Here is a 24,571-nt window from a genome sequence, read left to right as displayed (position 1 = left end):
CTGGGAGCCCAATGCAGGGCTCGATCCCAGAACTCTGAGATCATGACCTGAGCTGAAGGCAGAGGCTTAACCCATTGAGCCACCCAGGTGCCCCTCATATGTGGAATTTAAGAAACAAAACAAATGGACATAGGGAAAGAGATGGAAAAATAAAATAAGATAAAAACATAGAAGAAAACCATAAGAGAACTGACAAAAGCTGAAGAGAAGGTGGGGAGGATGGGCTAAGTGGGTGATGGGCATTAACGAGGGCACTTGTTGCGATGAAGCACTGGGTATTATATGTAAGTGATGAATCACTGAATTCTACTCCTGAAACCAATACCACACTATATATTAAGTAACTTGAATTTAAATTAAAAAAAAAAACACAGATTAAAATATTTAGCATAATTTAATAGTATCTTGTATTTCTTATAAACAGTGGTGCAAGGGGCACCTGGGCGCTTCAGTCAAGCATACGACTCTTGGTTTCTGCTCATGTCATGATCTCATGGGTTGTGGGATCAAGCCCTGTGCAGGGCTCCAGACCTGGAGGGGGGCAGTTGGCTTGAAGATTCTCTCCGTCTGCCCCTCCCCTCACTCTATCTCTACCCCTTTCTCTCTCTCTCTCAAATAAGTAAATAAGTCTTATAAATAAATAAATAAACAAACAAACAGTGGTGCATCTGACAGTTGTTAAATTTTCATGAAATACAGTAAATTCTTTCCTGCTTGGAATACCTAGAATAGTTAGTATTTCCTGCACCTTGATTGGCATAATGTACATTCATCTAGCCTGCTTAGATGAATTTTCCCATATTCTATCTCTAGCATTCTCCTGATCTATCAGTAAATTAACTAGGGTAGACAGATTACTTGCTTTTTTGAAACAAGTTTAATTCCTAAGATCTTTTTTTTTAAAGATTTTATTTATTTATTTGACAGAGAGAGAGAGAGATCACAAGTAGGCAGAGAGGCAGGCAGAGAGAGGGAAACAGGCTCCCCGCTGAGCAGAGAGCCCAATGTGGGACTCGATCCCAGGACCCTGAGATCATGACCCGAGCCGAAGGCAGCGGCTTAACCCACTGAGCCACCCAGGCACCCCCTAAGATCTTCTTAATCGTTAACATAATTGTTAATATAATTGTTTAAAATTAATTTAATTTACCAGGTTTATAAATCTTTGTAGGATATTGAGCCAATTCAGATTATCTATTTTATGGAATATCTTTATCTATTTATTTTTTTCAATCAAGACTATTTGACCATCTGTAGTTTTCTTGTTTTTCTCCGGCGGGCTCAGTGATCTAAAATGCAGCTTCTTTCGATATTAGGAAAAGTATCCTTTATCAATAAAGAAGCAGATTCATTTCAAATATCAAAGTATGCCACATGCAGAGGCATCTCTGATAAAATGGTCCACTCATAGAAACACAGACTGAGAGAGAAAGGAGCCAGAAATGCAGAAGATTTGCACAGGAAAGCAGAACAATGGACGGGAAACTAACTCAAAGCAGGCTTTCTCTTCAGAGAAGCAGCCAGATGGGCAAGGTGCAATGTCCAAAGGCAAAACGGAAGTAACTGCATCATCATTTCCAACAAGATCTGTCTTCCAGTGTATTAATTCTGTCTTCATCTGGCACCTATCTACTGTTCAATCTGTCCACTGAGTTTTTGATATCAGTGACAATATTTTTCATTTCTGAAAGTTCTATTTGGTTGCATTTGTGCCCTTTTTTCCAGTCGTCTTGGGCTTTTTCATGGTGTTTGGATTTGGTTTATGTCCTTAATTATCTTAAGCACACTTATTTTATCTTTACCGTTCAGTAGTTCTCTTATCTGAAGTTCTTAATTATATTAGTGCTGTTTACTGTGTATGGTGACTCTCAATGACAGTATATTGGTTTCTCATGCACTTTGTAATTTTGTATTGTGAATTCCTCGGGATGCTTCAGGATACTACCAGCAGAAATCCTGTACAGTCTGGATCAAGGGTGTTCCCCCAGAGAGATTTTATAACTACTTTGCCAAATGCTCAGGGTTTTCACACACTCGGGCCTCATTTATGTTAATTTACTGGCTCAGTGTTTCTAGAACCTGACAACTAGGAATATTTTAATATCAGCTGTGGGTGAGGATAGGGATATAGTTATGAATTTTCATTAAAGGCTTTCTCTCTCTAAAATCTAAATAAAGACATACAAATGCCCCCTCAGACACTATTCTGCACAGTTTTTCTAGTGGGTAGACAGTTTTTCTAGTGTGAACCTTCAAAGGCCCCAGCTCTTTCCATTGTCTCAAATGTGATCTGTAAACTCATGAAATCCCAACACATTATATTCTATTCTTGTGTAGGCACTAAGATCTAAATCTCTATGTGACAGAGGCAAGGATTCCATCACTTTCTCCTCATCCCACTCCCGAGGCTCTCAAAGCACCAACCAGCATGGTTTGGCTCTGGTTTTCACTTTGTGCTTCATTTTTTGCCCATTGGGAATTTCCTTACATGCTTTCTCATTCAGCTACATATTTAAAAATGACATTGTTTTATATTTCATCTAGCATGTGTGAGTGTTTTACAGCAGGAAGCTTTCTGGATAATCTACTTTGTCATATTGCCAGAAACAGAAGTAGCAAATGATAGCATCATGCCATAAAGATTAGTGGGATACGTTAAAACGAAGCATCTCAAACCTGAAGAAAAACCATATTTTTCAGAGACTGATGAAGTCATGCAACAAAGTGTCGTGAAATATGGTAATAAATATTTAGAAGCTTCTTTTGACATTTCTCATTTTAAAGCAAGGGCAAAAGACATAGCCACATCCACTGGGGAAATACTTATTCTTTCTGTCGCAGTTAAAATGGCTAAAACACAACAAAACAAAACAAAAAGCATGTGGTAAAAGCTAAAATGTATATCTTTGTCAGCAAATATTGTTGAATGATATATGGAAAGCATTATAGAAGAGTGAAGAAACAAATGCTGGAACAAATTACGTAGTGTTGAAGGTTTGCTATATATTTGGATGAAATGCTGATGCTTCTAACACATTTCAGCTATGGTATTTTCTGGATTCTGCTTCCAATAATAAAACACATGAAGGGCTTGTGTGGTTGGGGGGAAAGCTACCAAAAAAAGGACCAAATAACATTTTTTCTTTCAAAAAAAAAACTTTTTAGAAAAATTATGACGTTTAGGATATTTCCAGCAACTACTTGAATTGGAATTTTTAAAATTCCCCCAAAAATTTATAAAGTACTCCACATGAAATGCATTCCCTCTATCATTCACAGGCAAGCTATTGCAGCAAAGATGGTGACGCTTTACAAAATCAAAGTGCTACAGGATAGGTGTGCCTGGGTGGTTTGGTCAGTTAACCATCCAACTCTTGATTTTGGCTCAGGTCGTGATCTCAGGGTTGTGAGATCAAAATGCCATATGAGGCTCCATGCTGGACATGGAGGCTGCTTGGGATTCATTCATTCTCTTTCTCTCTCTCTCTTTCTATCTCTCTCTCCTCTCCCCCCCAAACTACAGTGCTACAAAATATCATAGATGAGAATAGCTTTATAAAAACAACATTTGAAAATGTAAGGGATTCTACATACCTTTATGGAAGGTAACTTTCTTAGATCAGATTCCCTGGGAAGAAGATTCTGAGAAAAATCACATACAGAAATTTTACTGGAGAGTCCCCTCAAGATCAACTATGGGGAAGTGTAAAAGGCAAGACAGAACAGAGGGAGAAATTAAATTTAATTGGTCCTCAACCAATCCCATGGGCAGCACTGGGGTTGGGCTGGTGCTTTTTGTTCCACCTTGCAGCAGGGTATCTGAGCCTTTATATCCAGCCCTGGCCAGTCTTTAGATGAGAGCTGCCCCGTGGAAAGGGGTGAGACACCTTTCCACTGAGTGCAATGCCTAGAGAATGACCTCTTGGACACCAACATAGTGGAAACATAGCAGTGCAACACAGCATCCAGTAAAACAATCACACAGAGAATTGCAGGTGACTGGGCAAATCCTACAAGAGCTGGCCGACTTAAAGATGAGTTCTTCCTTTTTCTCTAGCAACAAACAAACAAATAAATAAATAAATAAATAGATTCAGATGTGCTGACTTTTGCAGTTAGTGGGCATGAGAATTCCACCTACCACAAAATATTCAATCTAACAATATGTGAGAAAATAAACTACTACTTGAAAGGCATTTATCCTATGGAGATAGCTTTATGAAAGCAGAAGCTCGGAAGTGCTTCCATTATTACAAGTTATTGTTGCCAAAATTTACATAGCCCGTAAAAACTGTAATACATGCGCACTTCAGAAAGCTGGAAAATCATTTTAACTTGTTGATAGTTTCAGTGCATGTTAAATCAACATGTTAATCTTTTTAATTATAAATTTTCAATAGGTAAAAAATTCCCTAGTTTTTTTAACAAAAATATTGTATTAGGTTTAAAAGATAAATATTACAGTTTGGAACGCATACTCAAGGGTATGCTCTTTGTATTTGGGTTTACATATTGCTTGAAGAACTTTTTCAAGTATGACATCCGTTAAAATCAAGTATCTAAATAAATGGAAAACATAGGTTTTTAAATTTCTATACACATTGGGGTGCCTGGGTGGCTCAGTGGGTTAAAGCCTCTGCCTTCGGCTCAGGTCATGATCCCAGGGTCCTGGGATCCAGCCCCGCATCAGGCTCTCTGCTCCGCAGGGAGCCTGTTTCCTCCTCTCTCTCTGCCTGCCTCTCTGCCTACTTGTGATCTCTGTCTGTCAAATAAGTAAATAAGAATCTTAAATTTTTACACACAAGCTTTTTTTTTTAAGATTTTATTTATTTTTTAGGTGCCCCTAAACACAAGCTTTTAATTAGAGTAAAGCATCTGATCACTCAAAGATGTGAGGCTTAGAATTATGGTCTTAAATCAGAACCAGGATAATTCATCAGCTCAAGGCTTCTGGGTTCCTACAATGCCCAAGTTAAAAAACGCTCATTCTCTTCTTTCCACCACCCAGCTCCTAGAATGTTATCCTCACTATCACTTAGCACAGTGGCCTCCAACTCTTTATCTTCATGTATCACCATTAGTAGAAACATTGTTGTGCATGGACCTCCATTTATTTATAAATTATATATATATGTGCTACTCTTCTGACAAATTATATTATGTAACACATACAAAAATAGAAATTAAAAAAGATCATTCTTGCCCAAAATGCATATGAGGAAATATCAGGTGACCTCCAATGAAGAGAGACTCTGCAACATAAGTGGCATCCCCTCTTCAAAAATGTCAAGTTCATTACAGACAAAGATTTAGAAATTTTTCCAGCTGGAGTAACAGCTAAATGCAATACATGATTCCGGACTGGACCTTGGACCCAAAAGGGCAATTTTGGAGGGAACAGGCAAACTTTGAGTGGAATTTATGGATTAGATGGTAAAGTTAGATAAATGTCAATTTCATAATTTTGATTTTTGCATGGTAAATACACTCTAAATATTAAGGAATTTCAGGGCATCATATGTGCAACAATTGTCAAGTAGTTCAGGCAAAAACAAAATCCACAGCAATATATATGTGTACATATCTGCATGTTTGCGTGTGTGTGTGTGTGTGTGTGTGTGTGCAGAGAGACAGAGAGTAAGAGAATGCAAAAATGCTAACTAGCAGAAAATCTTGATAAAATTCATACAGAAATCTATGGATCTTTCTACTACTTTTGCAACTTTTCTGTAAATTTAAAACTGTTTTAAAACAAGGTTAAAAATTTAATATAAACAAAAGAAATTCTTTTAAAAGATGAGACAAAAGTAGAAACTAGTTTTAAAGTATTCCATCTATTAATGGTACAAAAAGAGGTATTTATTTTATTAAAACAATAACTTTTTAATATGAGAATATCTAAAATTCTAGTTACTTGTCCTGTCTTCTTATAAAACTGCTCCAGAAGAAAATCTTCAGTGATCTTTTTATTAGTAAAAAAAAAAAAAAAAAAGTTTCTAGTCTGTAAAACCAATCTCTCTTAAAAGATTCAATTTAGTAATTTAAAAGTAACTTTTTACTGATTAAAATTTAATGTTTGAGAATTAATTAATCATAAGCAATTTAACAAATACATTTAATATCTATTCATAACCATTCAAAAAGTTTAACTTATTTCATTTAAGATAATGTTACAAAATAAAATAGAAATTATCTCCTAGAAGACACTCAAAATCTTAACCACGTTCTAACCATTTTCCACATTCCTGGTTCTCCCTCTTCCCTCTTAGTATCAAAATGGGGTGATATCTTCAGAATATGCAAGAGCTGAAACATTACATAGGGGGATGTGATAATAGTTTCAGCTGCAAAAAACTATTCTTCCTTAGACCTTCTCTCCATTCCGATCCCCATCTTCATTCTAATTCCCAAAGCACAATAAAATGATTATTTAGCTGTCAGTGTCATATAATAATCCCCTCTGCCTCCTTCATTCAGCCCACTGGCTGACTCACAAAGGGGAGCCTTCCATCCAGAATACAGAGGGGTGAGAGGATGGTGCACTGACTCAAGAAAAGTATATGAAGAATGAATATACAATCACTTTCATTATCCACTCAAAATGCACATATAGAGAAATGATGTTTTCATTCAAGTATTTCACCAGCATGTAATACAAGTTATAGTGAGGGTTGTGTAATTTTGAATTAAGTTTCTTGAATAACATTGTAGCACGTGCCCCCACAGCACAGCCCTCAAACACAGGGAGCCATTTAATGTAGGTACTCACAAACAGCCCAGCTCCCCCCAAAGTCTGTCACAAATCTACTGCATACATAATGTTGCTGAGTACTGCGTTCTATATACGGAATTAGCTGAAAGAGAAAGCCATGTAGAAGAAGGCAGTCTGCCCATGTATGAGTAATGAACCTTCAGCAACATCCGTGAATGCTCAACCATGGGCATACAAGATCAAAGTTCCTTTGGGAATTCTGTCACAGATGTGGACAAACTAAAAATCTTGAACACAAAAGAGCCACTTTTGCTGCAAATAGAAAGGCCTCATTATTATGAACAGGCAGTATGATTTGGCTGAGTTGAGATTGTTTCACTTATCATATCATCAATTTGCATAACTTACCATATGCAAAAATGGTATCAAGAAAGTCAAAGATTTTTGTCAATGATTGTTCTTCCCCTGACATAAGAACTTGGTGATATAACAAGATAAAGAAGTGGACTACAATGTTTAACAAAGAACCTGGCCAGAATTGCCATGCTTTTACAGGTGTCAAGACATCACATACAAAACTAGAAGATACCAGTTATGTGATATAGCAAAACACAGAAAAATTTGAATTTCTTTAAATATTTATTTATTTATTAGAGAGACAGGGAATGCGTGCGTGAGTAGAGGGAGATGTAGAGGGGGAGGGGGAGAGAGAATCTCAAGCAGACTCCCTGCTGAGGATGGAAATCGATGACGTGGGGCTCAATCTCAGACCCTGAGATCATGACCTGAGCTGAAACCAAGAGCTGGAGGCTTAACTGATTGAGTCACTCAGGTGCCCCCCAAATTTGAATTTTTTACTTCAATAGCAAAAGGGTAGGAAAAGATACAAACCCCACAGACTGTTCTTATGTTTACTAATGCTCTTGAGCCAAAGACCAGGGGGAGCACAGGTAGTTGAAAAAGCTGGGTCTCTTGACTTATTGCAGTAATGGAGAACATACCTCTGGGGAACCACAGGTCATCTCATTGAAAGGCATTATTAGAAGGGCTTTAATAAAGGATTTGGGCTTGTGTTAGTTAGGTGATGTGAGGGAGAACTCCAGAAAGTAGGGCTTTGCTCTGGATTGGATGTTATCAGGATGTGGGTAATTCTATGATTGAGTATCTTCATAATTCTATATGGAAGCTAAGAAGAATGGAATGAGACTAAGGCTGTTGTTGGTAAAGCAGCAGCAACCATTCCCATCCACCAGGATATGGGAGATATTTGGTTGTTTTTGTGGTTTGGAAGTCGTTCATGTTTTCCCCTGTGCTCACACATGGTTACTAAGTGGTCTTGTTTTTGTCTTGATCTTCCATGGTCACACAGTGGTCTTGTCAAGGGTTGTTTGCATTCCCCAGAATGCCGGGGCCTCAGTCTGTATTCCAGGACTGTTCCTGGCTATCCAGATCTGCTTCTCTCTTTCTCACACTGATAAAAGTGTGTAAATGCTCCAGGAGAACTTCTGGGAATACTCAGTGCTCAAGAGTGGGATGGCTTTTAAATAAAAATATATCCTAGTATTCACAAGAGGTGTACTAGGCAAATGTGGAATAAGAAATTATGAAATAGAAAACAGTTCAAGAGGTCATTGGATCCATCTTCTTGCTTCCAGGATGGATTTCTCTATCTCACTTTAAAAGCTCCTCATTTAAAAATTACACAGTTTCTATTTGACAGGTCTATTACTATACGAAGTAATCCCAAATTCTCCCTCATTAAGTTGTAAGATGATTTCTTCTTTCCTTCTCTGTGGAGATAGAAGACAAGCAGCCAATAACCTCTTCACTCTAAAAATAAAATATTTGCCTTTCCTTCTCTGGCAGAAGTAGCCTCTATTCCCAAGGGAGCTATTATAACTATCTCAAATTGGTCTGTGACTCTTCCTCTGCTGCTCCCAGCTCAGCGGACGCCCCGATTGTGTCTTAGCCGGAACACTATAGTAGCTTTCTAATGGGTCTCTCTCCTTCATTCTGGCACTGCTCCCCACCTCCTTCCACCCTGCTGCCAGAGTGGTCTCTGAGCTCATTTCACTAATGTACATTTGGCCTTCCCATTTTTTTAAAGGCAAAATCCAAACTCCTTAATATCACCCAGAAGACTGTGACGTACTGGCCTACATCCACAGCACAATCATATTCGGCCACACTGATTCTTCTCTGTACTCCACCCACACTAAACATCTTTCAGGCGTGGGAAATCCATGGTCCTCCAACCTCAAGGCCTTAACACGTTCTCTTCCTGAAATGCTTTTTACCCCCTGCTCTACCCAACTAACTTCTATTTCTCTTCTGGATCTCATTTTAAACACCCTAACAACCACCCCTAAAAGAAACGAGATCCCCCTATTAGCTGTTTCCTTTGCACTCTGCACTTCAGCTAGCATAGATCACAATCATAATTCACTAACCGAACATGAGCAGAGACAATCCCTGTCTTATTCACCACCATTTCCTCAGGGCCTGTGGACATAATGCCTTTATTGGATAGGCATTCAATACATACTTGTTAGACAAATTAAAAAAAAAAAAAACACAATAACTTACGGGCTGGGCCCTCTTTAATTTCTATACATTATTTTTTTAAACTAGAAAAAGCACTCAAAAGTGATCTAACATTCTGAATACAGCCAACGGAATTGCATCCAAGACCCCTAGGTCCAATTCACATTAGAAATAATACAGCCCCCTCATGCTATTGGATGGCTGGCATATTGACCAGTTTATTCCACCAATGGTTTAATATAATAAAGTAGTTTATCCTTCTACTGACTGTAAGTCAAGGTACAGTGCCCAAGGTCTTAGCTCTGGTCAAGCCATTACCTAGATACTCACTAATCTCTCTGTGAGGATTCTCCATTTTCTTTTAACTATTACTAGTAATTAAGGTATTGTTTAGTTAATAATTATTAGGAATTATTATCCCCATTTTATAGAGGAGAAATGGAGGCCACATAGTCAGATAAAGCCAGGATTCAAATCCAGATAGGTTTCATTAAAACAAGCCTCTACGAACCAGAAGTCTCCTTCAGTAGTGATGGGAGATCCTGGTGCTCACCTGAGCCTGGCAGGCCTCCTATCCGAGGCCATCCGTAACCAAGCAGGTAAGTGGTGTTCTAATTGACTGTGAGAGGATTCCTTTGCTTTAACAATTGCCCTGTCCTGACTGCCCATGGACTGCTACCTGGAAAAGCTGGCTGCCACGTTCTCATCACCAGGTCTGATCACCTTATCCTGCCAACAACTAAGTTGGGTCTGTGATTGTTGTTATTTCTGGACATTGCACCTGGACATTGAGCCTGGAACTTCCTGGCTCTCGTAGCCTGCGTCGGCCATTACCATAGCTTAGGTCCCATCTTACTAGACACTGGCCTTGCTCTCTTCCACTCTTCCCATAGACCCCCAACATTACGAAGGCTTAGCAGACCACCCAGGAAATGCATTTGCAAAGAGAACTGTGTGTGGGTGGGTGTGTTTATGTGTAGGTGGGTGTGTTTGAGTGGGGAAAGGTAGAAGCTGCTTGAAATTCTCATTGAGAAAGTATAACACACAAATGATACAATATATAAACAAGTAACAATGTAGCCCAGTGTCAAAATACAGGATTCAGAGAAGACATATGCAGAGTCGGGACAGAAATAGATAGTGATGAGAAAGATTCTTTAGGAGGATTGAGAAACAAAGTGTGACTTCAGTCAGACAAGGAGCTAGATTATAAAAGACCCTGAGTGCCCTAAGCATGTGTTGCCTAAGCTAGAAGTATTTGTGTCAATTTACCGTATCTATCAACTACCTGTACTGCTTTTCTTTAAGTTTATCTCTTTATTTTTAAGTATTATTTACCCACCAATGTGGGGCTCAAACTCACTATCCCAGGATCAAGAATTGCATGCTCTTCTGACTGAGTCTGTCAGGTGCCCCTGTGTAGATTTTAATATTTTTCTTTAAACTTACTCACTTTTTCTACTGAAATAAATTTATTTCAAAAAGAACTTCATACCATTACTTTTATATCACTGTAAGTGCTAGTTGTATTTTTCAAATTACACAGTGACTCAAAGTATGATGACTAAGATTATAAAAGTATGCCCTGAAGTACTCTTAAAAACATATCATAGACCAACAGTGGTATGCTAGCCATGCTTGGGGAGGCACCAACTCAAACACTTGTGTTGATCAACAAATGCCTGACTATCCCAGGCAACAATGTCATACATTCTCCTTTCTCCTCCTCCCCCCCGCCCAATACCTCCTCCATCCTCCTTCTCATCCAACCTTCTTAAAAGAACGATATGTACTCACTCTGTCCACTATTTCTTCCTTCACCTTCTCTTAAACCCACTCCAATCAGGCTTTCAGCCCTGCTACTCCACACTTGGCTTCTAAAACACCACTGTTTGTCAGTTTCTTCTTGCCTAACTGGACACTCCCCAGCTTTCTTTGTGGCTATCCCCTTTCTCCTCAACGTCTTAATGTCATTGAGTCCTTGGGCTCAGTCTTGCAAACTCTTTCTTTCTCCCTTGGTGATCTCAGCTCAGCCCATGATTTTAAATATATTACATACAGTCTGTATACTGATGACTCTCAGATTTCATCTCTAGTTCTGCTCTCTCTCCTGAACCCTCAGTGGGTACAGTGTCTACCTGACATCTATACTTAGATATGTGGTAAATCTCTCACATTTAACACATATAATGATCAATTCCCAACTCCCAGTCTTTGCTTCCAAACCTACTCTACTCCCAAGTCGTTCCATCTCAGTTGATGGCAACTACATCTAGAATTCCATCATTTCCTACTCAAATCTCTGCTCCTATCCTGGTCTAATCCCTCATCACCTCTTGCCTCAAAACTACAACTCACTTCTGCTTTGCTTCTTTGTACAGTATAATTTAAATACAAAATCCTTGTAAAATATGTTAGATCATATCACTTGTCTGTTCAAAAATCTTTAGCGGTCTCCCATCTTCCTCTCGGGGAAAAAACAAAATCTTCACAATGGCCTACAGGGTCTCAGACAATCTTCCTCCCTACTTCCCTGACCTCCTTTCCTCTGTGCTCCTTCTTGCTGACACTGCTCTAGTGTATGGATCTCACCCAGTGTCATAATCCTCTAAGGCTATGGTCATGTCCGTTTTGAAGATGAAAAAAAACCTGGAACCCAGGAAGTTCCTTGGCCAAGGTCAACATCAAGTGTTAGAGTAAGAATTTAGTCTATTTTGCTCCAAGACATGCCTCTCAAGTACACCATGCAGTCTCACATAAACCTTTGTTCTTATAAAATAGAACCAACTATATTGGAATTTTATTTATGGCAAAGGTGAGATTTCATGTCAGAAGCTAAGTCCCAACAAATGAACATCTATCTGGAAAGAAAATAAAGCTAGATCCGTTCCTTGCCCCTTATACCTAATTTAATTCCAGGTAGAACAAATATTTTACTATTAAGATGAATCCCAAAAACTTCCAAAACAAGTCACAAGTAAAATTATCAATAGTATTAGAGCAGGAAAAGGAAACCCAGAACCACAAAACCCAGAATCATAAAAAGAAAGATTGGTAAATCTAGAACATAAATTTTAAAACTGCTACATGACAAACCATAAACAAATTCAAAGACAAATAAATAATAGAAAAAAGTATTTCAAATGCATATATCAAAAAGCTAATTTCCGATGATGAGAGATGGCGGAGAAGTAGCAGGCTGAGACTACTTCAGGTTGCGGGAGATCAGCTAGATAGCTTATCTAAAGATTGCAAACACCTACAAATCCAACAGGAGATCGAAGAGAAGAAGAACAGCAATTCTAGAAACAGAAAATCAACCACTTTCTGAAAGGTAGGACTGGTGGAGAAGTGAATCCAAAGCGACGGGAAGATAGACGGTGGGGGGAGGGGCCGGCTCCCGGCAAGCGGCGGAGCAACGGAGCACAAAATCAGGACTTTTAAAAGTCTGTTCCGCTGAGGGACACCGCTCCAGAGGCTTAACTGGGGTGAAGCGCACGCGGGGTCAGCGTGGCCTCAGGTCCCGCAGGGTCACAGAAGGATCGGGAGTGTCTGAGGGTCACAGAGCTTGCAGGTATTAGAACGGGGAAGCCGGCTACAGAGACAGAGCCGAGGAGTGAGCTCTAAGCTCAGGGTTACCTTGAACCGGTCACAGGCTCGGTCAGCTCGGAGCGCGGCAGGAGGCCAGGGTGACGGGAGTAATCCGGCGCTGTTCTCTGAGGGCGCACTGAGGAGTGGGGCCCCCGGCTCATGGCTCCTCCTGGAGGAGACTGGGAGGCCGCCATCTTCATTCCCGTCCTCCGGAACTCTACGAAAAGCCCTCAGGGAACAAAAACTCCTGAAAGCAAACACGAGGAGATTACTCACCCGGCCCCTGGTAAGGGCGGTGCAACTCCACCTGGGGCAAAGACACCCGAGAATCATTACAACAGGCCCCTCCCCCAGAAGATCAACAAGAAATCAAGCCAGGACCAAGTTCACCTACCAAGGAGTGCAGTTTCAATACCAAGGAGAGCAGCGGAATTCCAGAGGAGGAGAAAGCAAAGCACGGAACTCATGGCTTTCTCCACATGATTCTTTAGCCTTGCAGTTAATTTAATTTTTTTTCTTTTTCAATTTTTTTCTCTCTTCTTCTGCCAATTTTTTTTAACTTTTACCCTTTTCTTTTTTAACGTTTTTTAACTAGTTTATCTAATATATATATTTTTTTTTCTTTTTATATTTCTTCTTTCTTCTTTTTTTTGTTGTTTGTTTGTTTTTTGTTTTGTTTTTGTTTTCTTTCTGAACCTCTTTTTATCCCCTTACTCCCCCCTCACGATTTGGGATCTCTTGTGATTTGGTTAAAGCATATTTTCCTGGGGTTGTTGCCACCCTTTAAGTATTTTATTTGCTCCTTCATATACTCTTATCTGGACAAAATGACAAGGAGGAAAAATTCACCACAAAAAAAAGAACAAGAGGCAGTACCGAAGGCTAGGGACCTAATCAATACAGACATTGGTAATATGTCAGATCTAGAGTTCAGAATGACGATTCTCAATGTTCTAGCCGGGCTCGAAAAGGGCATGGAAGATATTAGAGAAACACTCTCGGGAGATATAAAAGCCCTTTCTGGAGAAATAAAAGAACTAAAATCTAACCAAGTTGAAATCAAAAAAGCTATTAATGAGGTGCAATCAAAAATGGAGGCTCTCACTGCTAGGACAAATGAGGCAGAAGAAAGAATTAGCGATATAGAAGACCAAATGACCGAGAATAAAGAAGCTGAGCAAAAGAGGGACAAACAGCTACTGGACCATGAGGGGAGATTTCGAGAGATAAGTGACACCATAAGACCAAACATTAGAATAATTGGAATTCCAGAAGAAGAAGAAAGAGAGAGGGGAGCAGAAGGTATATTGGAGAGAATTTCCCCAATATGGCAAAGGGAACAAGCATCAAAATCCAGGAGGTTCAGAGAACCCCCCTCAAAATCAATAAGAATAGGTCCGCACCCCATCACCTAATAGTAAAATTTACAAGTCTTAGTGACAAAGAGAAAATCCTGAAAGCAGCCTGGGAAAAGAAGTCTGTAACATACAATGGTAAAAATATTAGATTGGCAGCAGACTTATCCACAGAGACCTGGCAGGCCAGAAAGAGCTGGCATGATATATTCAGAGCACTAAACGAGAAAAATGCAGCCAAGAATACTATATCCAGCTAGGCTATCATTGAAAATAGAAGGAGAGATTAAAAGCTTCCAGGACAAACAAAAACTGAAAGAATTTGCAAACACCAAACGAGCTCTACAGGAAATATTGAAAGGGGTCCTCTAAGCAAAGAGAGAGCCTAAAAGTAGTAGATCAGAAAGGAACAGAAACAATATACAATAACAGTCACCTTACAGGCAATACAATGGCACTAAATTCATATCTCTCAATAGTTACCCTGAATGTTAATGGGCTAAATGCCCCAATCAAAAGACACAGGGTATCAGAATGGATAAAAAAACAAAACCCATCTATATGTTGCCTACAAGAAACTCATTTTAAACCCGAAGACACCTTCAGATTTAAAGTGAGGGGGTGGAAAAGAATTTACCATGCTAATGGACATCAGAAGAAAGCAGGAGTGGCAATCCTTATATCAGATCAATAAGATTTTAAGCCAAAGACTATAATAAGAGATAAGGAAGGACACTATATCATACTCAAAGGATCTGTCCAACAAGAAGATTTAACAATTTTAAATATCTATGCCCCTAACGTGGGAGCAGCCAACTATATAAACCAATTAATAACAAAATCAAAGAAACACATCAACAATAATACAGTAATAGTAGGGGACTTGAACACTCCCCTCACTGAAATGGACAGATCATCCAAGCAAAAGATCAACAAGGAAATAAAGACCTTAAATGACACACTGGACCAGATGGACATCACAGATATATTCAGAACATTTCATCCCAAAGCAACAGAATACACATTCTTCTCTAGTGCACATGGAACATTCTCCAGAATAGATCACATTCTCGGTCCTAAATCAGGTCTCAACTGGTATCAAAAGTTTGGGATCATTCCCTGCATATTTTCAGACCACAACACTCTGAAGCTAGAACTCAATCACAAGAGGAAATTTGGAAAGAACCCAAATACATAGAGACTAAACAGCATCCTTCTAAAGAATGAATGGGTCAACCAGGAAATTAAAGAAGAATTGAAAAAATTCATGGAAACAAATGATAATGAAAACACAACCGTTCAAAATCTGTGGGACACAACAAAGACAGTCCTGAGAGGAAAATATATAGCGGTACAAGCCTTTCTCAAGAAACAAGAAGGTCTCAGGTACACAACCTAACCCTACACCTAAAGGAGCTGGAGAAAGAACAAGAAAGAAACCCTAAACCCACCAGGAGAAGAGAAATCATAAAGATCAGAGCAGAAATCAATGAAATAGAAACCAAAAAAAATAATAGAACAAATCAACGAAACTAGGAGCTGGTTCTTTGAAAGAATTAATAAGATTGATAAACCCCTGGCCAGACTTATCAAAAAGAAAAGAGAAAGGACCCAAATAAATAAAATCATGAATGAAAGAGGAGAGATCACAACTAACACCAAAGAAATACAGGCAATTATAAGAACATACTATGAGCAACTCTACGCCAACAAATTTGACAATCTGGAAGAAATGGATGCATCCCTAGAGACATATAAGCTACCACAACTGAACCAGGAAGAAATAGAAAGCCTGAACAGACCCATAACCAGTAAGGAGATTGAAACAGTCATCAAAAATCTCCAAACAAACAAAAGCCCAGGGCCAGACGGCTTCCCAGGGGAATTCTACCAAACATTTAAAGAAGAACTAATTCCTATTCTCCTGAAACTGTTCCAAAAAATAGAAATGGAAGGAAAACTTCCAAACTCATTTTATGAGGCCAGCATCACCTTGATCCCAAAACCAGATAAGGATCCCATCAAAAAAGAGAACTACAGACCAATATCCTTGATGAACACAGATGCAAAAATTCTCACCAAAATACTAGCCAATAGGATTCAAAAGTACATTAAAAGGATTATTCACCATGACCAAGTGGGATTTATTCCAGGGCTGCAAGGTTGGTTCAACATCCACAAATCAATCAATGTGATACAACACATTAATAAAAGAAAGAACAAAAACCATATGATATTCTCCATAGATGCTGAAAAAGCATTTGACAAAGTACAGCATCACTTCCTGATCAAAACTCTTCAAAGTGTAAGGTCAGGAACACGGCAGGGATGTCCATTATCACCACTGCTATTCAACATAGTAATTGAAGTCCTAGCCTCAGCAATCAGACAACAAAAGGAAATTAAAGGCATCCAAATCGGCAAAGAAGAAGTCAAACTATCACTCTTCGCAGATGATATGATACTGTATGTGGAAAACCCAAAAGACTCCACTCCAAAACTGCTAGAACTTGTACAGGAATTCAGTAAAGTGTCAGGATATAAAATTAATGCACAGAAATCAGTTGCATTTCTCTACACCAACGACAAGACAGAAGAAAGAGAAATTAAGGAGTCCATCCCATTTACAATTGCACCCAAAACTATAAGATACCTAGGAATAAACCTAACCAAAGAGGCTAAGAATCTATACACAGAAAACTATAAAGTACTCATGAAAGAAATTGAGGAAGACACAAAGAAATGGAAAAATGTTCCATGCTCCTGGATTGGAAGAATAAATATTGTGAAAATGTCTATGCTACCTAAAGCAATCTACACATTTAATGCAATTCATCCTATCAAAGTACCATCCATTTTTTTCAAAGAAATGGAACAAATAATCCTAAAATTTATATGGAACCAGAAAAGACCTCGAATAGCCAAAGGAATATTGAAAAAGAAAGCCAAAGTTGGTGGCATCACAATTCCGGACTTCAAGCTCTATTACAAAGCTGTCATCATCAAGACAGCATGGTACTAGCACAAAAACAGACACATAGATCAATGGAACAGAATAGAGAGCCCAGAAATAGACCCTCAACTCTATGGTCAACTAATCTTCGACAAAGCAGGAAAGAATGTCCAATCGAAAAAAGACAGCCTCTTCAATAAATGGTGTTGGGAAAATTGGACGGCCACATGCAGAAAAATGAAATTGGACCATTTCCTTACACCACACACGAAAATAGACTCCAAATGGATGAAGGACCTCAATGTGAGAAAGGAATCCATCAACATCCTTGAGGAGAACACAGGCAGCAACCTCTTCGACCTCAGCCGCAGCAACATCTTCCTAGGAACATCGCCAAAGGCAAGGGAAGCAAGGGCAAAAATGAACTATTGGGATTTTATCAAGATCAAAAGCTTTTGCACAGCAAAGGAAACAGTTAACAAAACCAAAGACAACTGACAGAATGGGAGAAGATATTTGCAAACAACATATCAGATAAAGGGCTAGTGTCCAAAATCTATAAAGAACTTAGCAAACTCAACACCCAAAGAACAAATAATCCAATCCAGAAATGGGCAGAAGACATGAACAGACATTTCTGCAAAGAAGACATCCAGATGGCCAACAGACACATGAAAAAGTACTCCACATCACTCGGCATCAGGGAAATACAAATCAAAACCACAATGAGATACCACCTCACACCAGTCAGAATGGCTAAAATTAACAAGTCAGGAAATGACAGATGCTGGCAAGGATGCGGAGAAAGGGGAACCCTCCTACACTGTTGGTGGGAATGCAAGCTGGTGCAACCACTCTGGAAAACAGCATGGAGGTTCCTCAAAATGTTGAAAATAGAACTACCCTATGACCCAGCAATTGCACTACTGGGTATTTACCCTAAAGATACAAACGTAGTGATCCGAAGGGGCACGTGCACCCGAATGTTTATAGCAGCAATGTCTACAATAGCCAAACTATGGAAAGAACCTAGATGTCCATCAACAGACGAATGGATAAAGAAGATGTGGTATATATACACAATGGAATACTATGCAGTCATCAAAAGAAATGAAATCTTGCCATTTGCGACGATGTGGATGGAACTAGAGGGTATCATGCTTAGCGAAATAAGTCAATCGGAGAAAGACAACTACCATATGATCTCCCTGATATGAGGGAGAGGAGATGCAACATGGGGGGTTAAGGGGGTAGGAGAAGAGTAAATGAAACAAGATGGGATTGGGAGGGAGACAAACCATAAGTGACTCTTAATCTCACAAAACAAACTGAGGGTTGATGGGGGAAGGGGGGTTGGGGGGGTGGGGTTATGGACATTGGGGAGGGTATGTGCTATGGTGAGTGCTGTGAAGTGTGTAAACCTGGCAATTCACAGACCTGTACCCCTGGGGATAAAAATATATTATAGGTTTATAAAAAATAAAATTAAAAAAAAAGCTAATTTCCTAAATTTACTGAGAGCTGGTACAAATTTAAAAAAGAAAAAAAAAGATAATCTAATTTAAAGCAATTGTTTTAAAAGAACATGAAAATATGCCCAACCTCACTTGAAATGAAAGAAATGCAATTTAAATCAGCAAGGAGATATCATTTTTCACCCATCAGGAAACAAAAGGATCCTGATTCTGTTGGCGTTATCTGGCCTCAAAAAAAAAAAAAAAAAAAAAAAAAAAAGTCATTAGCTTTTACTCATTAGTTCCTACCCATCCTCAAAAACGTATTTGAGAGCTAAATCCATTTTGGCTCTAGTCCTTGCTTTGAAATATCAACATCCAAAATGTAAACCATCACCTCAACAACTTTTCAGGGTACCATCCCTTAATACTTCTACTGCCTTGCCCATGACCTGGCCTAACAGTCTTTGCCCACTTCCCTTCTACAAAACCTTCTCTATACCCGTTGAATTCCTGATCCATAATCAGAAAACCCCTATAACCTCACCCTGGCCCAGAACCCCTCCTCTACCACCTTTAATTAATTGAAATTGGGCTTCCCCAAAGACATGCTGGCCCTGTAGCCCTCTCCTCTCTCAGGTGATAGCAGCAGATCTCTGACACTCCAGACCATTGTTCCTCCCCATGTTTCTTCCTGTTTTTCCCCTTTCAGGTCATTCCCCTCGTTCACCTGTGACTGGGCACATGACTCACCTCCAAGCTCTGCCATAAACAAATGTTGGGGAACCTCACTGTTCACATAGGCAATCAATCTAATAACTGACCTCAGAGGTTCCTAACTTCATTTCCAAGATCCTTCATTTCATCCTAATTACCCATGCCCATGGTGATACTGTGAACTTTTTCATTTTCTTCAACAGCTTCATTTCAAAAATCTATATTTCAAACAACCTAGGCTCTTGTAACAGCCTCTCCTTCCAATTTGCATTATTAACTTCATCAGGACTTCAAGTTTAGGGGCGCCTGGGTGGCTCAGTTGGTTAAGTGTCTGTCCTTGGCTCAGATCACGATCCTAGGGTCCTGGGATGGAGCCTCATATCAGGCTCTCTGCTCAGTGGGGAGCCTGCTTCTCCCTCTGCCCCTCCCTCTGCTCAGGCTCTTTCTTTCTCTCTCTCAAATAAACAACATCTTTTAAAAAAAAGAACTTCAAGTTTATAAAGTTCTCTATTTTCTATCTGTCCTAACAACCTTTTTTTTTTTTTTAACATCCTTACTTATCCATCTTAGATTCCATGAATCACCACTTCATGGTCCCATTTTACCTCTATAAACAATGGTTTTCCTAACTCATTTCAGATCTCAGCGCATTTGCTGCTATGCCAGAAGAGCCTTTCCAGATTGTCCTGGCTAGGTGTGGTCACCCTATGACTGCTCTCACAGAAACGTGTTCCACCTTTTCAACATACTTTTCAGAACTGTAATTTTACATTTATTTTATATTATCTGATAAATATCTGTCTTCCCCATTAGACCATAAGATACATGAAAATGAAACTGGGTAGGAGAGAGACTTTTTTTTTTTAAGATTTTATTTATTTATTTGTCAGAGAAAGAAAGAGAGAGCACCAGCAGGGGGAGCAACAGGCAGAGGGAGAAGCAGGCTCCCCCTGAACAGGGAGCCAGAAGTTGGGCTTGATCCTAGGACCCCGGGATCATGACCTGAGCTGAAGGCAGACACTTAACCAACTGAGCCTCCAGTAGCCCCCAGAGAGACCTTCACTTTTCATTTTATCCCATTTTGTATTGTTTGAATGTTGTGGCCATCTATTAAGATTTTTTTTAAGGTAAAATCATGACTCTTATATAAACTAAAATGAGTAAATATCAGAAATTTGATTTAACTCATTAATTAATGAGGGAACCAGTAAGATGTTATAATTAGTTCAAAGGAGAATTCAAAGAAGCACATGCATGTGGGCAATAAAAATTGCTAAAATAATGTATAAATAGCTGCAAAATAGACCCATCCTTAGGGTAGAAATCAATTGAATTCCACTGCACACAATTCATTCACATTTCTATAAACAAGAATTATTTCATTATTATCAATTTTCGAAAATATACAACATTGTAAAATAGCTCAAAACAGTCAAAGGCTGAGATAAGCTGGAATGGTACACAAACAGGACACTTTTTATTTTCTTAGGACGCTTAATATTTTTTACCTATTCCAAAGTTGTTTGTAATTTTTCCTGCCACATCAATGTATGAATAGTATACATTAATATATATACCAATTACTACTTAGTTTTTAATAATGTTAATAAGTATTACCTATATGAAGAATTATGCCCCAGTTTTCTATGTTTTTATATATGAAAAAAGTGAGTTTTATTTTTTTTTTTAAGATTTTGTTTATTTATTTGACAGACAGAGATCACAAGGAGGCAGAGAGGCAGGCAGAGAGAGAAAGGGAAGCAGGCTCCCTGCTGAGCAGAGAGCCCAATGTGGGGCTGGATCCCAGGACCCTGGGATCATGACCTGAGCCGAAGGCAGAGGCTTTAACCCACTGAGCCACCCAGGTGCCCCTGTGAGTTTTATTTTAAATGTTTTAATTGAGTTACAATTGATAAATGACATTACATTAGTTTCAGGTACACAATATAACAATTTGACATTTGTTTATATTGCAAAATGATCACCTCGATATGTCTACTTAACATCCATCACCACAAATAGTTGCAATTTTTTTCTTATAAGAACTTTTAAAATCTAGTCTCTTACAACTTTCAAATATACAATAGAGTACTGTTAACTATAGTCACCATGCTGTACATTACATCCCCAGGACTTACTTGTTTTATAATTGGAAGTTTGTACCTTTTGACCACCTTCACTCATTTTGCCCATCCCCCACCCTCCACCCTCCACCCTCCACCTCCCGCAACCACCAAGCTGTTCTCTGTATCTCTGAGTTCAGGTTTTTAAATTTTTTTAAATTTTTTATTTTTTTGTTTTTAAAGATTATTTATTTATTTGACAGAGAGAGATCACAAATAGGCAGAGAGGCAGAGAGAAAGGAGGAAGCAGCCTCTCTGCTGAGCAGAGAGCAGGATTCGGGGCTCCATCCCAGGACTCTGGTATCATGACCCAAGCCACAGGCAGAGGCTTAACCAACTGAGCCACCCAGGCCCCCCCCTTTTTTTTTTAAGATTTTATTTATTTATTTGTGATAGCACAAGCAGGGAGAGCAGCAGAGGGAGAGGGAGAAGCAGGCTCCCGCTCAGCAGTCAGTCTGCCATGGTGTTCAATCCCAGGATCATGACCTGAGCCAAAGCAGACTCAACTGACTGAGCTACCCAGGTGTCCCAAGTTCGTGTTTTTTTTACATTCCGCTTATAAGAAAGAGATTATATGGTATTTTATTTGGCTTTTCAGTGTTCAGTTGTATATATTCTTTATATGTTTTGGATATTAATCTCTTATAAGACATATTATTTTGAAATATCTTCTCCCATTCAGTAGGTTGCTTTTTCGTTTTGTTGGTGGTGTCCTTCACCGTGCGAACGCTTTTTTATTTTGATGTAGTCCCTCTTTATTTTTGTTTTTGTTGCTTATGCTCTTAGTGTCAAATCTGAAAAACAATCACCAAGACCAATGTCAAGTAGGCTCACTGCCTATGTTTTCCAGGAATTTCATGATTTCAGGTGTCACATTCAAGTGTTTTTGCTTGCCCTCCGTCCCAGGCACGCCCACCACAGACGCCATACCTGCTTCTAGGCCACTTTTGGGACAAATTCCGAGTTTCTCTGATGATTTTGCTTCCCGGTGTCTCCAAATTTGGAGCGGCTGTTTGAGCAGACGGTGGTGGAGGCCCAGCACACACAGACCTCTTACAGAAACCTGTGGGTGTTAGCCAGCCCCTCCCCTTGCATCCGGGCAACTTCCGCCCCCCGCTGCAGTAGCCTGGCCTCCAAGCCTTCAGGTGGCTACAGACCTGCAGAGGAAGATCCCGGCAGTCACTGCAGTGAGTTCCTGTGAATTCCACAAGAAGCAGTTCTTCCTCATCAGCTGGAACTGAGAAGGTGATCCTGGCTTCCCCGGGGACATGCAGTCATTTTCACCACCTGGGATAACCTCATCCCTGGTGGGATCCAGGTCGTCAGGGACTCTTGTGTCTGCCGAGCGTTTTCTATGGAAGACCCACATCCAGTGGCCTCAGGTGTGGAGTTCTATATGGACTGTGGCCACAAAGCGCCTGGCTGTCACTATGGAGCTGTCAGTTGTGAAGGATGCAAAATGTATTCACAAGGGGCATATGGAAAAATTTGACCTACAGCTGTCAGAGCAACTAAGACTGCATCGTCAATAAGCACCACCAGAACAGCTGTCAGTCTTGTTAACTGAAAAAAAATGATTAGAAATGGGTATGGAAATGTAATCTACACAGTGTGAACAGAAGCCCTTTGGGGGGGGGGGGGGGGGGGGGGGGGAGCTGCAGAGAAGAAGCCTTTTGATGTGCAATGCGAGAAACCAAGCAATTGTGCCACCTCAACTAAGAAACAGATCTTCTTAATCCAGGACGCTCATGAACACCCAGGAACCTTTGATATGTGGGAGTGGTATGGTTCTCCTGATGATGTATGCTAAACCTGAAACAAGCCAGGGGGCACTGGACATACTGACAAATGTAGTAGCCTCCCCTGCCCACCTGAATGCATCTCTTAACAATGGTAATGCTTCAGAAGTACTGTGGGAGAACCAGTCTGCAAAGTGACATTCCTAGAGCTTAGCAAAAGCACCTAATACAATAGATGGCTTCGTGTCTCTATGCCTGGCAAACGAGATAGACGCTAGTGGAGGAGGCAGCATCCATGTCATCACTGGAGACCAGGCCCCACCTGTCACTGAAGTCAAAGACACCCTCCTTTTAGACACACCACATCTAGATTCATGATGTCCAGCCCCATTCCAGAATACCTCAACATGAGCTATATCTGCAAGTCTATATCCTACTTGCTTTTTCCTCCCCATCATGAGCCCAGGTCAATCCAGCAGTTCAGACACTTGGTCAGGAATGCAACACCAGCCTCGTGCTGCCCTGCTAAAATAATCTCTTCACCCTTGGCCTGACCCAGTGTGCCCAGGTGAGTCTCTCCTGTGTCTTGGCAGCTACCACCAACCATGTGCAGAAAAGCATCCAGGAAGATAAACTTGCTGGTTACTAAAGTAGTCATGGAGCACATCAGGAAGCCTCAGAACTTCTGTTATCAGTATGGTAGAACTGGATATAGACAGCTAGGAGTATGCATCCCTTAAAGCCATAGTACTCTTTAGTCTTGATCATGCAGGTTTGACCAGCACAAACCAGAGCAAAAAATTCCAAAACAAACAAACAAACAAACAAAAAACTGAGATGGACTTATAAGACTATGTTAAGAAACCCTACTCAGAAGACATCTTCTGAATGGCCCAGATTCTCATCTGTCTGCTAGCACTTAGGCTAATGAGCTCCAAAAATAATAGAACTAAATTTTTTTTCACCTTATTTATTTATTTAATTTATTTATTGGTCTTATTGTCAATGTTATGATAGCAAAATTCCCTTTATCCTCAAGTTGGAGATGACAGAGTACAACGGCCAGATCACCAGAGCCAATCTCTGGTGGGCACCACAAACCTGCTGAGGAGCAAAAGAATCTTCCCAGGACCATTCAGATACAAAGACAATGAAATAGTGGTACTTTGATAGGTACAAATATTCCCAGTGTGTTAGCCATGTCGTACTTGGTTACTTTCTTTCTTTCTTTTTTTTTTTTTACGATTTTATTTATTTATTTATTTATTTATTTTTAATTTATTTGAGAGAGAGAGAGAGAACATGAAAAGGAGGAGGGTCAGAGGGAGAAGCAGACTCCCTGCCAAGCAGGGAGCTTGCCCTGATGCGGGACTTGATCCTGGG

At 39.7% G+C, this 24,571-nt stretch overlaps 1 pseudogene; it reads left to right on the top strand.

Moving 5' to 3' along the window:
- The first annotated feature begins 9,788 nt into the window (after positions 1–9,788).
- Positions 9,789–24,296, top strand: LOC116869614 (annotated as a pseudogene).
- Positions 24,297–24,571: the final 275 nt, after the last annotated feature.

Source organism: Lontra canadensis, unplaced genomic scaffold (assembly GCF_010015895.1).
Source record: "Lontra canadensis isolate GAN:19392208 unplaced genomic scaffold, GSC_riverotter_1.0 scaffold20, whole genome shotgun sequence".
NCBI classification, from domain to species: Eukaryota; Metazoa; Chordata; class Mammalia; order Carnivora; family Mustelidae; genus Lontra; species Lontra canadensis.
The sequence above is the reverse complement of the archived record's forward strand: the minus strand, read 5'-3'. Positions and strand labels throughout refer to the sequence as shown.